This window comes from Pezoporus occidentalis, unplaced genomic scaffold (assembly GCF_034315485.1).
Source record: "Pezoporus occidentalis ecotype Australia unplaced genomic scaffold, CSIRO_AGI_Poc_V1 ctg59, whole genome shotgun sequence".
Classification (NCBI taxonomy): Eukaryota; Metazoa; Chordata; class Aves; order Psittaciformes; family Psittacidae; genus Pezoporus; species Pezoporus occidentalis.
In genome coordinates, this window is record NW_026915932.1 from 4,229,108 (window position 1) to 4,244,326 (window position 15,219).

The 15,219-nt window shown below is 37.5% G+C and overlaps 1 long non-coding RNA gene across 1 annotated transcript; it reads left to right on the plus strand.

Moving 5' to 3' along the window:
* The first annotated feature begins 10,936 nt into the window (after window positions 1-10,936).
* LOC134174244 (uncharacterized) lies at window positions 10,937-14,130 on the plus strand. The gene is made up of 3 exons (XR_009968572.1): window positions 10,937-11,525; window positions 13,026-13,105; window positions 13,679-14,130. It is a non-coding gene; the product is annotated as an uncharacterized LOC134174244 (long non-coding RNA).
* The last annotated feature ends 1,089 nt before the right edge of the window (window positions 14,131-15,219 follow it).

Here is a 15,219-nt window from a genome sequence, read left to right on the forward strand (position 1 = left end):
CCTCTTTCCTTATTTTCCTTAGTAATTAAGTGACTGTTTGCTTTTCAAATAGTTTTCATTTATTTGTTATAAAACCCACTTTGGGTTTCTTCAGTTGTGATGTTGTATGTTTTTATGGCTATATTTTGTGCCTGAGAAAAAAATTTGATCTTTGTGACCAAATTCTTGGCTCTTTTCAATTACCTCTGCACTGTTCAGAGTGACCGAGTCTGGTCTGGTTATGTCTGTCAGGAATTCTCTGAAAAGGCTGGGAGGTATAACTTTTCCTGTTTACACAGCCTTATGTACAAGGATGTGTTTTAAATGTAGACAAATAATTCTTTTACTTGTCAAAGAAGACTTCATGGACCAGCAACACCCATAGTTATGTTTAAGCAAAACCTGTAAATAGACCCCAAGTAAATTCATTGTTGGGAAAGGCCCAAAATATTCTCATACCCTTGTCTACTTGTTCTTCATGTTGTGAAAATTATTGGGGTTTTATGTATTCTGCTACATACAGTAGTATTCCTCATCGTTACTTTCTGCCATTATTATGAAGTTGAATTTTGGTGGGTTGATTTTCAGCTTACAAACAGCACTTTAATTAATTTTTAAATAAGTAAGCTTTTTAAGAATAATTATTAGAGACACCCTTCAGGACTTCAAATCCAGGGTTCAGTCTATCAGAAAAGAATAAGTTTAATTGTATGTAACTGTGGAAATTAAAATAAAATCACTTCCAGAGATTGTATGTTGCAGTATGAAATAATCGTTGTATCTTTATTGTGTCAGCAGATGGCAATGTGTAGCTGTTTAAAATTGTTAGTGCTACGCAATTATCTTATATTTACAGAGAAAAGGGAGATGTTTTGTGTTGGTTGCTTTGGCTTTAACCCCTTACCTATTGCTTGGTATAGAATCATAGAATAGTTAGGGTTGGAAAGGACCTTAAGATCATCTAGTTCCAACCCCCTTGCCATGGGCAGGGACACTTCACACCAAACCATGCCATCCAAGGCTTTGTCCAACATGGCCTTGAACACTGCCAGGGATGGAGCATTCACAGCTTTATTGGGCAACCCATTCCAGTGCTTCACCACCCTAACAGGAAAGAATTTCTTCCTTCTATCCAATCTAAACTTCCCCTGTTTCAGTTTTAACCCATTACCCCTTGTCTTGTCACTACAGTCCCTAATGAAGAGTCCCTCCCCAGCATCCCTATAGCCCCCCTTCAGATATTGGAAGGCTGCTATGAGGTCTCCAGGCTGAACAGCCCCAACTTTCTCAGCCTATCTTCATATGGGAGGTGCTCCAGACCCCTGATCATCCTCGTGGCCCTCCTCTGGACTTGTTCCAACAGTTCCATGTCCTTTTTATGTTGAGGACACCAGAACTGCACACAATACTCCAGGTGAGGTCTCACAAGAGCAGAGCAGAGGGGCAGGATCACCTCCTTCGACTTGCTGGTCACGCTCCTTTTGATGCAGCCTAGGATACAGTTGGCTTTCTGGGCTGTGAGCGCACACTGAAGCTGGCTCATGTTCATTTTCTCATCCACCAACACCCCAAGTCCTTCTCTGCATGATCAGCAATACATATCTGGGTGAATTCTGCGAAGATCTATGTATTTAACCTTGAAACCAGAGGTATGTAATAAGGCATCTTAAATTTAAAAAGTTTGTTCCCTTTTAAGGTATGCTCTTAACTGAGATAGTGCCTTGCTTTTCACAAGATTTTAAAATTGTTTATTGGTCACAGAGGCTGACAAATCATTAAATACTTGTTCAAATTCCTGTGTAAATAATGTTTTTGTTCTTTGTTGGGTAAAGTGGCATGTTTGAGATTCTGTATTTGGAAATACTAGGGGCAGGCAAATCCAATCAATGCTGGCTTTTTTCTGTCACTCAAGAGTAGTTAGAAGTATGTGAAAAGAACTTGTTTTATGTTTCAGTTCCATTTAAAGCTTGTAAATGAAACGTGAGTCAGGTGCTTCTGAGGTACTAATAAATTACAAGAGGTGGGTGGGAGTGAGAGTTTTATTTTTTTGCTAAAAAAAAACCTTCCCTGTGTTTGCATTTTTTGGAAATGAGGTTTTTTTTTTTCCTGTTGCACTGGAGCATAACATCAAATAAGTGTATAAGCCCATCTTTTTGTTACTTCCAGTAATTGTGGTGATGGTGGTGTGTTAGGCACCCTGCAAAGAAACAAGCTTTGTAACAGCTTCTCAGGCTTTAAACTATTAGCTAGCAATAGTATGCTGTAGTGACTTGTGGATTTTTATCTCAGGAACTGCTGTAGCAGATTTTGCACCACAAGGGTACTTTTTTTAATGTTGCCTTAGGGTTTGATTATTGTTTCATTTGTGCAAGTAATTCTTGCTGGCTTAGGGTTCTGTGGATGAAGCAACTGCAGCACTGGGCAATGGAAGAACAGAATTAGTCCCATGTTCTGAAATTTAACATAAACACATCTTGTTTCCCTCCCTTTTTTCATAGCTGTTAAATATATCTGTTGTTCAGAGCTGCCTGCATGGAGCTGTAAAAATGCCATGGATCTAATTTCCATAAATTTCCATAATTATCCATTCTCATATGCAGACACTTGTATAGTGTGGCAAAATATTTTTGTTGTTTCTGTGACTTGATTGCCCATTCCCACTGCTGTAGCTGAAAGTACAGCTTGTCTTACTTTCTCTAGAGAACAGAAATTGCTGTTTCCTTAATGTAAAGCACATTTTCTGTTTTTCTTTACCTTTTCGCCATCCTTTATTTGACCATTGTTATTTCCATTTGGATCAGTCCCTACTTTTCTGAGTAGATGATCCCTAAACATCTTTCATTTTCCTTTTGGAGACAGGCAGCTAAGAAAGCTAGACGTAAGGACAAAAAGTTGAAGCTCTGGTAATATGGCAGTGATGAAGTGGTATTGCTCATAAATCATTTCTTCTTCATTCTTACACTACAGAGAAGACCTACACTACACTATGGAAGACTTAGTGGACTACTGCTGTATTTCAACATCTCTCCATTGTCAGCAACTGTGATTTCCCAGGTTATGATTTTGTTATGCTTGACTTTAGCAGAAGCCATCTTATAACAGATGCAAGTTGCTCAAATGCAAACCCTATGATACACTAGCCAGTGTATATAAAAACATACCAGATTATGATTTTTTTTGTCATTTCCAAAGTATCATAGCAAGCTGACTTTCATTGGAAATACTTGAAACCCTTTTCAGTAATGTTTAATAAACCTTAATATGTATTATCACGGCTATAATATCATTTACATGAAACATATATAAGGTCTGATTAAAGGATCTTAGGAACAATGTTAGAAAAACAGTGGCAGCTTCAGTTAAGGAGAAACAACACTTCTGTCATAACAGGAGTGGATTTCTCCATTTGGTATTACATGTCCATTATTATTTGGCACATGATCCCTGCACACGCCAGGGGGTTGGAGCTAGATGATCATAAGGTCCGTTCCAACCCAAACCAGTCTATGATTTGGAAGTCACAGCTATTGAGTAATTTCTATAAAATCCACAGGGTGCCGCTGTATGAATGTCAAATGTAAACCTGTGCGTCTTTTTTTGCAGTAACTGTTTGCCCTAGATTAGAATTGCCATTTGTTAGGTGAAAGGAATAATACATTAGCCTCTGAAGTTTCACTGTCATTTGTTTCCTGGAGAAGAGATCGTGTGTAGGTGAACCATTTTTACTTTTCTGCAAGCAGGAGAAATGAACTCCTGTTTTTATATTGAATTATGTTGCTTTATTCACTGTCAGATGTCCTGTTTATCATTAAGCAATACACAGTTAACATCAGGAGATAAATGTTAAAGACTTGTTATGCTATTTGGAGCATTATGTTTCCCTTCTAAATGAAAAGACCTTACCCTAAAACCTGCTACGTGTCTTATGTGAATATATGTTTTTATAGTCTGGTATTAATCTTTACTTTTAAAAGAGCAATTAATAAAATCCTTTTCTATATGTCAAAAAACCTAATGTATGACAAAAATCCCTGTGAAGATCAATAACTAAACTGTAACATAAAAATGGAGAAGCAATTTGTTCTATGATTCTAATATATAGCAAATGAAAACCTGATAACAACCTTGAGCTACTTTTACATTCAAAATTCAGTAAGAAAAGACCTTTTTTCCTGCTAACCTTTAGGTTTCAATGTAGTGTCCCCTGCCACATTTTCTGGGTACCTCACTTCTGACTGCAGTTGGTCACTTCCATTGACTTCAGTGGGAGTGGGGTTCAACTGAAATTTGGGTAAACTGCTTGTAAACTGTTGATAAACAGATATTATCTGAGAAAATGACATAACTTCTAGATACATCTGGAAGTACAGCAGATAACCTGTCCCTAATGTAGGTTATTCATCAGTTACAAACACTTCTGTGCTAACAGACAGGCAGAGTGTCTTGTTTAGAAACTAATTATGTCTTTTTTTGCCCTTAACATAACTTCTGTTACGGGAATCCTGCTCCAGGATCTTGTAGTGCAGCAAAATATACCAAAATGTATGCAAGCTTCATCAACTAGGTATTATTTCTGTGAGATCTACTGTCTTGGATACCAGAGGGTTGATTTTTTGTTTTTATTTAGTGACAAGATTTTCACTGGATCTATTGATAAAACCTAAAAACTGGGGTATGGAAACAGGAAAACGCTATCATACTTTTTCAGAGGACGTAAGGCAACTATAATGACTACTGATGGATGTTTCTTACCCTTTATGTTTCCTGACACCATCACTGATGGCTGTGGGTTCCAAGTCCCTGTGAGCTGACATTTGAAGGAGCAGCTATTCTGCTGCATCTTTTCACACATTCAGATACTGTGAACATTTCTGCACTGCAAGAAATGATAGTCTGACAGTTCTTAAGAAACAGAATAAAACATCAGAACAAACTAAAAAAAGAAAACAATTTCAATCTGTATACAATTTCCCTTGTTTGGCTTAATGTTCAAATATTTTTAAAAAAATACTATAACAATCAGAATTTTCAGTTTATTCTTGATCTTTTTACATAGAATTTTTTTTCTAGCTGTCATGAATTGCCTTTCATGTTTGAGAACTCAGTGCAGAAGGACATCATTCCTTGTATTGCTGTCTTTCATGCTGACATCTGTACTTCATGTATAGAACTAAATGAAACCATAGAAGAATGAATTTCTGAAATTTTAGGGTTTAACTGGTAAACTGAAATGTCAAAGATACATGAAATGAAAACAATATAAAATGTTAACAGTTAAAAATGGTTAGTTTCCTTTCCAATGTATTAGGAGGCTGTTGGCAATAGGCACAGAATTCTGGTTTAAAAGATCAGGGCAAATCCACCGGAACTCTTAAGTTCAATCCAGAATATACTTTTTAATGCAAAAATCTATATAACCATTATTTAACAGACCATTTCTGGAAACTATATTTTTTTTTAAATTTATAGATTGCAAGGCCTATAACTAGTGTGGAAATGGTGGCTCACCTTGGTGGAAGGTGAGGTTTGTTTCAGTGGGTTTTTGATTCTCTGGATACTTTGAGACAGTTATCCGTTATAATGGAGAAAATGTTTGCTTACTGAGACAGGCTGCAGTGATTTTGTTTCCATCTATCAGTTAGCTAAATATTTAAAAGCCTCTCAATTTCTTCTGACTTCAGTAGGGGTTAGATTAGACCCAAGTGGTATGAGTAGTGCCAGAGAGTAATTAGTAGAAGATAATAGCCAGCAGCAAATTGTGTGTTTCTCTGAATAGGACCTGTTTCTGAAAGGCCATTATTACAAAATAAATTGCTGGCAAGGGCACATCCATAGCTATTCAGTAAAAAAAGAAGGAAAAAAAATATGAAAGAGGCATAGTGATAATGCACCAGAGACCTCGGCTATTGTTTCACTTTTTACATGGCACTCCCTATTTATAAGCAGAATAGTCATACTGAATAATTATAGAGAATTGGAAGATGACTGCATGATTTTTATTTTATTTTTTTAATATGAAGAATGAATTGAGGAAGTTATTGAGATTTTCTTCTTGCCTTTTCATAAATAAATATGATGTTGTGGTGATGCCTTTGACAAACAACATGGGTAATGACCCCTGTTAAAATAAGAGTATGAGTGTACAGAAAATGTGGGTACACTAAGCTGTCTGGAGGGTCTTTGCCTCAAACTGATCAAGTTAGAGAGGAAGCCTGTAAATTATAATGTTAGGGAGGACAGCCAATTGGATTGAACAATAACTGAAGAATCAAAAAGAGAATTTTGAAATAAAGAAGTAGATTTTTTAAATAAAGAAAAAAGAAAGAAGCAGATGAAAATAAAAAAAGACAATTTACAACGTGGGGCGTGGGGGGTGTGTGTGTGGGGTGTGGGTGTGTGTGCAGATATTAGGCTGGAAGGAGCTGTTGTCAAATCCTGCTTTGGTATTTCCAGAAGTTATCCCAGACATCATAGTCTCTGCCTAGAACAGAAAGCATAGTCTTCCTTTTGGAGATACACTAGTCTGTGTCCAGCTAGCAGATTGTCAGTATGGGGTTCAACAAAAAGGCCCTGTTGTCCCCCTCCTAGTATGTACATATCTGAATTTGGATGCCTTCTCCCTAGCATGTGGATCAGCAGATTGAAGGAAGTGGCATGCATTCAACTAAAGCTAGAGCACTCAAGTTTCCTAGGGGTGGTGTGAGCAAGTAGCGGAACACATAGAAAAGGGGGGTGTGCTTGTAACCCACTCATCCTATGAGAGAGGATGAGTGCTCAGGCAGGTGTGTGCAAATGTGTGTATGAGTAAAACTTCTTGGAGTTAGAGAAGGAGGTTTAGAAGTGTGTAGTTGTTAATTAAGATTGCAAGCTTTATGGTATTACAGTTACTGATATGAATACATAGTTCTCCGCCAGTTAACTATGCACTGTTAAAACATTAACAAACTAGTTCAGTCCTGATTTTCATTAAAACTTTGTGAACTAAATAATTTCTCCCTGTGACACATAATGAAGCAACGTGATTTTTAATCCAGGCTTAGAAAACAATACAGGAAATCTTCCAGTCTTCTTAACACATTGCCACTGCAAAGCAGCCAATTAGTCCATTTGATTTGAGTAGGCATCCAGAGCTACATGATAAGGATTTGCTGCTCTTCTAGTGAGCTGTTGGAAGAACCCTGCAATTTTCCTGTATGCCATAAAATATTAAGTCCGACTTTTGTCTTATTTAAAAATATTAATTCTGACCTGTTCTTTTTGAGAAAAAACATATAAACAATCTCCTTTTTCAAGCCAACATTTCTTGCTATGTGTATCATTTAACCTTCAGAGCACATTGGTGGAAACCGGAAGCATGGATACCACCGCCAAACTATGGCATATAGAGAAAGGAGAAGAAATAGTCACTTTAAGTGTATATTTGCCTTTCTTATGTTTTTGAAGGTGTTCCTTGTTTTCTTAGTTTTCTAACTGAAATAAATAACAGTATAACCCTTACAATAATTTCAAAACTTCCAGAGTTTATCTCACAAGGTGATCTCACAGTGACTGCAGTTACAAAACAGATTAAGGAAATGTGAAGAGAATGATAAAGCTATAGTATTTTATAAAAAGTCTTACTTATCAAAAGACAGATTTTCTCGTTTTAATGAAGCTACTGCTATAGGCTAGAATACCTTCCATTGTTCATTAAAACACATGGCAAACTATACTGTGGAACACAAAATTATGAGAAGAAACTTCTTTCTACACCAACAGGCTGCCCAGGGAAAGTCAAAACCCGCTGGACACATTCCTGTGAACATTAATATCTTTTGAGGTCCCTTCCAATCTCTAGCATACTGTGATACTGTGATACTGTGAAAACACATGGCTATACTGTAAATTATGACTTCTTCTACACCAACATAAAGTAACGCTGAGAACATTAATATTGTATACTACATCTGTATGGATCTTCTTCCTGCAAACATCAGCAGAGGACAGCCATACAATGACCTCTGTATTGTGATGCCTGTTTGCTCTGTGTGGTTCGCTGGGATTCCACAGGCTCAGATTGACTGTTTTTGCTGTTTCAAAGCATTTCTCTTACATAAATCCTAAGTAATAGGTAGTGCAAAAGTTTCCTTTAGTATATGCAGCCTGGGCCTATAGTTTGAGGAAAGCATTTTCTCTTACTTGACTTCCTCTTCCTCAGAGCCCTGATAACACAAAAGAGTTGTGGAATGTGTGAAGCTTTAGCTTGTAAGTATGCTCACATTCATTTTTCCAACCCTATTCACCAACACCAGTGACAAGCTATACTTCAATTTACTGTAAATGAATCATCTGAGTTCAGTATGCGTTGGTAAACAAATGTGATTCTGTTTAAATCAAATATGAAAAATATGCACTGATGACATCATTGAACAGTTGCTCACTGCTTAAGTGATGCATCTGATTTTTTGCAGTTGTTGGAATACCCACATGTTGCTATTTATTCTGCTTATTGATTGGATGCTCACACTGAAGTTTGAAGCCTGTACTACCTTTATGACCTCCAGAAATTAAAGCTTTTAAATATTAAAATGGCCAAATTCACAAAATTAAGAAGTTTTCCATTGTTGTTTTCTGCTTGCTCATTTTTGGTTTTATTGTAAAAAGGTGTACACAATTACAACAGTGCAGGACTCATGCTGTGAAGAAAGTAAAAGGAGTAGTTCTATCAGATGACATGAGTATAATCCAGTTTTTGTTATCATAAATAGAAAATTCAATTGCTCGAGAGATTTGCTTTGCTGTTCATTTAGCACATACATTAATTTAGCTACCCTTATATATCTTCTGCAATGAATAAAAACATTTCAGTCACCCGTTTAGTTGTTTTTCTAGTCATTAATTTACCCATTTGTTAACACAGTTTTCTATTACTTATACAATGATGCTAGCATTGTGATAATAACCTAATTTACTAATCCTTTAATATATATATCCATCTTTTTAAGGGATCATTGCCTTATAAGCCATTATTTCATAGGGAGCAATAATGGCAATTGTACCCTCTATTCAGTTAAAGCTGAAAAATTTAGTGGAACTAGTATTGCCAGTCTTGTGCAGGAAAAAGTATAGGATTAATGAGGATTAAGAATCATATTTCAGTTTGGCTGTCATTTGCCTGTTACTTGGGAACATGCTCATGTTAAGTGACTGAATAAGTTCCATTTGATCTTCTGTGGATTTTATAAAAAGTTTAGATTACATAGAGTTCTAAAGGTGTACTGTTTGCAGTTTGTTGAAGTAGGAGAATAGGAGAGTAATGTGGAAAAACTTGCTGTGTGAGCTTTGTATGTAGATGAATACAAGAATTTTGTCTGTGGCATTGTAAAGTCACCACATTTCACTGGAAATATGTTCACTAAAATATTTTCAAAAAAGACAAGGAAACTTTTCCATTTTACTCCTTACTGACTCTGTCTCAAAGTTAAAAAATGGAATTGATATAGTACAGGAATCCAAAATGAGCTGTACAGCTTCATATAATTGCTTTAATGGATAAAATGGTGAATGAAGACTTGACACCTTAACTGTACTATTTTATAAACTTGCTTATAATTTATATGTGTATATCAAGATACACACTAAAAATTTAAATTCTCTTTTTTTGTAGGATGTTATATACTTTAAAAGGTTGCCAAGGAGAAATTAGCAGTGAGCAGGTCAATTGGGACTGTTCTCTCATTGTCACTGGATCAATGGATAAAACATGCATGGTAAGAAAGTTCAGTAGGTATTGAATACAGCTACTTTATATATAAAAATAAATATTTAATAAAGGGAAGAGTGTTATTTTAAACCAGTAAACACAATTAATTAAAGAACTGACAACTAAATGCAAAACCTATAAGCTTAATCATTTCAGTGAAGTCCAGTCAGAGAACAATATACATTTTAAGGATTTTTTTAATCATTACAATGAAATAAAAAATACATAGGACTTCCTTAAACTGATTAAACAGTGACACCTTATTGATTTATATCCAGGTTTCAAGTTTATACATTGTCAGACATCAGAAAGGGCCTGTACATATTACTTTATGGATCAGCTAGATGTCTGTCAAGTAAATTAGTCAAAATATACAAAAATGCTACCCTTGCTTATTGCTTATCTATGCAGATGTGAAATGCTATGATTGGGACACATATAGCAACTGTAAGAGATCTCAATGAGGAAATATTAGATGTCTGCTTTGATTACATGGGCCAGTTATTGCAACTGCCTCCACTGATGGTAAGTGAAGTGCATAAATCACAGGATCAGAGTGGTCTCGGTTGGAAGGAACCTTAAAGAACATCTAGTTCCAACTTCCCTGTCATGGGTAGAGGCCTTCCACTAGAACATGTTGCCCAAAGCCCCATCCAGCCTGGCCTTGAACACTTACAGGGATGGGCTAGCCATAGCATCTCTGGGCAACCTGTTCTAGTGTTGCACCACCCTCATAGTAAAGTATTTGTTCCTAATATCTAATCTAAACCCAACCCTCTTTCAGCTTTACAATTTCAGCCATTCCCCCTTGTCCTGTCACGACATGCCTTTGTAAAAAGTCCCTCTCCAGATTTCTTGTAGGCTCCCTTTAGACACTGGAAGTCTGCTCTAAGTTCTCCCCGCATCCTTCTCTTCTCCAGGCTGAACAAGCCCAACTTTTCACAGGAGAGGTGCTCCAGCCCTCTGATCATCCTTGTGGCCTCCTCTGGACTTGCTTCAACAGGTTCACTTTCTTACGTTCTTAAATGAAAAAGGTAGTTGGAAATGTAAAGGTGTATTTGCTCCTAGGCTTTCTAAACGCACAGCAGGAGAATACATAATAAAGAAGTAGTGAAATAAGAAATAAGCAGTTTTATATGCTTATTATTTTTCTAGGAATTACAATAAATAGCTTTTAATATTCACCTGCATAGTGTTATATTGTAGTGCACAGTGACAATACCATATTATTTTTACATACTTAACTGTTTTGATTTGCAGTTTCAGAAACAGGATACACTAAATGGGTGGAACTACTTGGATCTGATTTGCTGTAGTTGCTGAATTAAGACATAGGACAATGTAAAAAAATTTGCTGAAATGTAATCAATTAATGCTGAAATGTAGCTTATTAAATATAATTAATAGCTTGTTAAATAGAATGAATATCTGAAATCTAATGAAGGCTTTCCGAACATATTGTACATGCATCTACTTCAGTAGTCCATGTTCTATGTGGATATTTGTTTTTACATTTTATAAGATTTCAAGCTGAAGCCATTAAGAAAACAACCTTTTCCAATTGCATTACAGATCTTTTTTGAGATACTTTATCCTTGGGGGAAACTGTCTCCTATGTCTATTGAAATCAAGCCTGAGGATGAGGCCTTTCTGACCTTATTAAAATGTTCTTATTGAAATGCATGCTTAAGCATGACAATCGCGAATGGCTCCTAATCTACTACAACAGGATCAGCAAATCTATAATGCAGAAACAAAAAAGTGCGTTGCAAAACTAGAAGGGCACAGAGGCGAAATTTCAAAGGTAAGTTGTTTGTGGTTTGCACCTTTTCTTATTTGATTATGTGTGACATCCAGTCCACCAGTTGTTCCATGACACAGAAATACTGTTAAAGAATGTGGTGGTAAAATCATTAATATTTAAGATTGAGAAGTCTGGCTAAGAAGATACCTTTACTAAAAGAACATTCCTTTCAACTAAAAACTATCAGTCAATGATTCCAGTTTGAGCTTAGATAATCTAGGTGTGCTACACCTATAGGTTTCACCAAAAGCCACCTCTCCATATTGTCATGTTATTGACTATTTGATCCCTTAGAATTGTGGCAGTCAGCAAGCTACTTAAGAAGTCCATCCTCCCAGGGATGAATACCTGACTTCGTTAACATTGAAATGTTTGGTTTTTCTTATCTCTTTCCTTTTTCTGAAACACTATATAGATTAGGTCTCTGTGTACAGTTCTGGTGTCCCCAACATAAGAAGGACATGGAACTGCTGGAGAAAGTCCAGAGGAAGGCTATAAGGATGATCAGGGGCCTGGAGGACCTTTCATACAAAGACAGGCTGAGAAAGTTTGGGCTGTTCAGCCTGGAGAAGAGAAGGCTGCATGGAGACCTCATAGCAGCCTTCCAGTATCTGAAGGGGGCCTACAAGGATACTGAAGAGGGACTTTTCATCAGGGACTGTAGTGGTAGGACAAGGGGTAATGGATTCATATTTAAATGGGGGAGATTTAGGTTAGATATAAGGAAGAAGTTCTTTACTGTGAGAGTGGTGAGGCTTTGGAATGGGTTACCCAAGGAAATTGTAAATGCTCCATCCCTGCAGTGTTCAAGGACAGATCGGACAGGGCTTTGAGCAGCCCGATTTAGTGCAAGGTGTCCGTGCCCATGGCAGGGGGATTGGAACTAAATGATCTTAAAGTCCTTTCTAACCCTAACTATTCTATGATTACCACTTTTGCTGCACAAGACAAAATCAAATCTTTGTTCCAAGCAGAAGAAAGTTGATGATATTTCTGTTATTACACTGGTTTTAGTACATACTCAATAGGGCCATGAACAAATTTGTATAAAGGCAGGGTCTTACCCTACCATCTCTGCTACGGGCATATACCAGCACCAAACCAGTGACTAAGCCATTTCTCTCAATGCATTGAAGTGAAGGAGGTTTAGATGAGCAAAAGGCAAAGTTTTTTAAGGGAGCACACCTTTTGTGTATTTGGCACCAAACTCTGTTCAGGTTTCCCTCATTTCAGACAAAAAGTTGTGGGAGTAGGGAAAAGAATGGTACAGAATATTTGTGATTGCTTTGATCTTTTGATGGAACTACCAAAATATGGGATGCAGGATGACCTCAGATAAATAAATTGCTGTAGGTCCTAGTGTCTCTTGCTAGTCATGGACAGAAAAATATTTCCCTGGTGCCTTGGCATTCTGTGTAGTATGTTGATGTAGGTATTAACAAAAATGGATAATTTTATGATACACCTATATGATTCCTTTGCAATTGCTTTTATTACTAGGCAGCAAAGATAACTCCTGCAGAATATGAGCCTGACTAAAGTGAATGAAAGATCCAGTTTGGTATATGCCTACTTTTTGAGTTTCATAGTGTAGTGGTTTAAACCCAGCTAGACAGCTCGTTCACTCACTTCCCCCCCTTCTTGCCCTCCCCCTACTCCTGGAGGGACGGAGAGGAGAATTGAAAAGAATGCAACTGCCACAGGTTGAGATAAGAACAGTTTAGTAACTAAGGTATAACACAGATCACTACTGCTACCACCAATAATAACAATGAGAAAGGAAATAACAAGGGAAGAGAATACATCATCTCACCACCAGCTGACCAATAACTCGCCCCCCCCCCAGCCCGAGCAAGCACCGACCGATGCCTCCTCCAACCCTGCAGACTCCCAGCCCTTCCAGGTAACTCTTCAGTTACATCCTGGGCATGACGTGCTGTGGTATGGAATACCTCTTTGGTCAGTTTGGGTCAGGTGTCCTGTCTCTGCTTCCTCCTGGCTTCCCCTCCTCCCTGGCAGAGCATGAGGCTCACAAAGTCCTTGGCCAGACCAAAATGTCAGTGTTCTCAGCTCTGTTCCCAGGCCAAAAGTCAAAACACAGCACTGCACCAGCTACCAAGAAGGAGAAAAATGACTGCTGCTGCTGAACCCAGGACACATAGTCAACAAACTCAGTCTTTCAGATCTGTTTTCTTTTAAGATAAAATGAAATGTTTTCTTGTATTTCAGTTTGTGCATGTTGCCTTTTTATTGTGTACTGCCAAGAAGAGTGGCTTGGTTACCTCAATCACCTCAGAGAAATGATTAGTGTTAATGAACTCAGTATGATGGCCCCATCCTTTTGTGTATAATTTTTAACTTGTACCCCTTTTAATAAAACAAAATACATCACATGTGAAACATAAATACTCTCACCTGTGAAAGGGGTGTTGTTATGCACTTTCTCTGAGTGCTTTTGGGTTCTTGGTGGTTTCTTTTTTGTGTGTGTAATAAATAATTGAGTAAAAATGCTACTTTTGCTGCTTGTAATGCAATGTCCCTCTCACTATTTCCAGAGAAAACCAGTAACCATTTGTGGTTTGCATTGCTATTAACTATTTCATGCATGCTGCAACTCCCACTCACCCCTCCCTTCACACTTGGGCATATCTTTCCATTCATTCCATTCCTTTCTGCTCAGCCTTCATTCTCCCATTTGCATCTGAGGTAAAAAAAGTAATAGGTTTGTGACTCCAACCCTGAATCCTAGGCCAAAGATTATGGCCAACATGAAAAAACTCTATGCACCAAAGATTTGGACCCAAGGATCATGACATAATCTGAGGAGTATATGAGGAATTTCTGTAAGTTAATTATCACTATTCAATGAGCTCTCACCTAGGCTGACCTCTTGCTAGCAATTGCCAACAGGTCTCACCTGTATAGAGCTCTCCCCACTTCCTAACAGAGCACCTGAAACCGCAGCTGGTCTTTGCGGGGGACTAGCAAAGGAGCAGAGCTGACCAGTGTCTTACAGCAGTCTTGGAACAAGGATGAAAAGAAGGTAGGATCAAAGAAAGTATGTGTGTTGATTGAGAAAAAAAAGGAAGAAGCAAAGTGTGCAGTGCTTTATGTTGTATATCTCTGGGTGGTTATGGACTTGACTTCTAGATGTCATGTTTAATAGGAAGTTACTAATGCTGATGTGTTCTGACTATCTCTGAGTGCTTACGCTTGCCTGCATCCTTGTGTGCAAATGAAGAAACAAATGTGCCTGTTATCACTTGGCAAATACCCTGGTTGTTTCAAGTAGTGACATGTTGGGGGAGAACTAAGCAGTGTGCTGCAGATAGTTTAAAATTAAACCTTTACCAGTAAGCAAAGTGGCTGATATTAATGTTACAGTAATGCTTGTGGTGTTTCCTGGTGTCTTGTGCAAAGATTTATGACATCAGAAGTGTATCTCAGTAATCCCGAACTGAAAGGGGCAGGAAGGGCAAGGCAGTTCTCTGTTACTTGAAAATTGTCCAGTGTCCCTGGATCAGTTTGCACCTGCGCTTATAGGTGGAGGAAAATGTGTAATGAAATGTGTACAAATACTGCTACATAGTTTGAAATTTGACTTGTTGTGTAACCATCAAAAAGCAAAAAAAAAAAAAAAAAAAAAATCTGGACTGTGATTAGAAAGTAGAGGTTTGATTTTTATTTTTTTTTC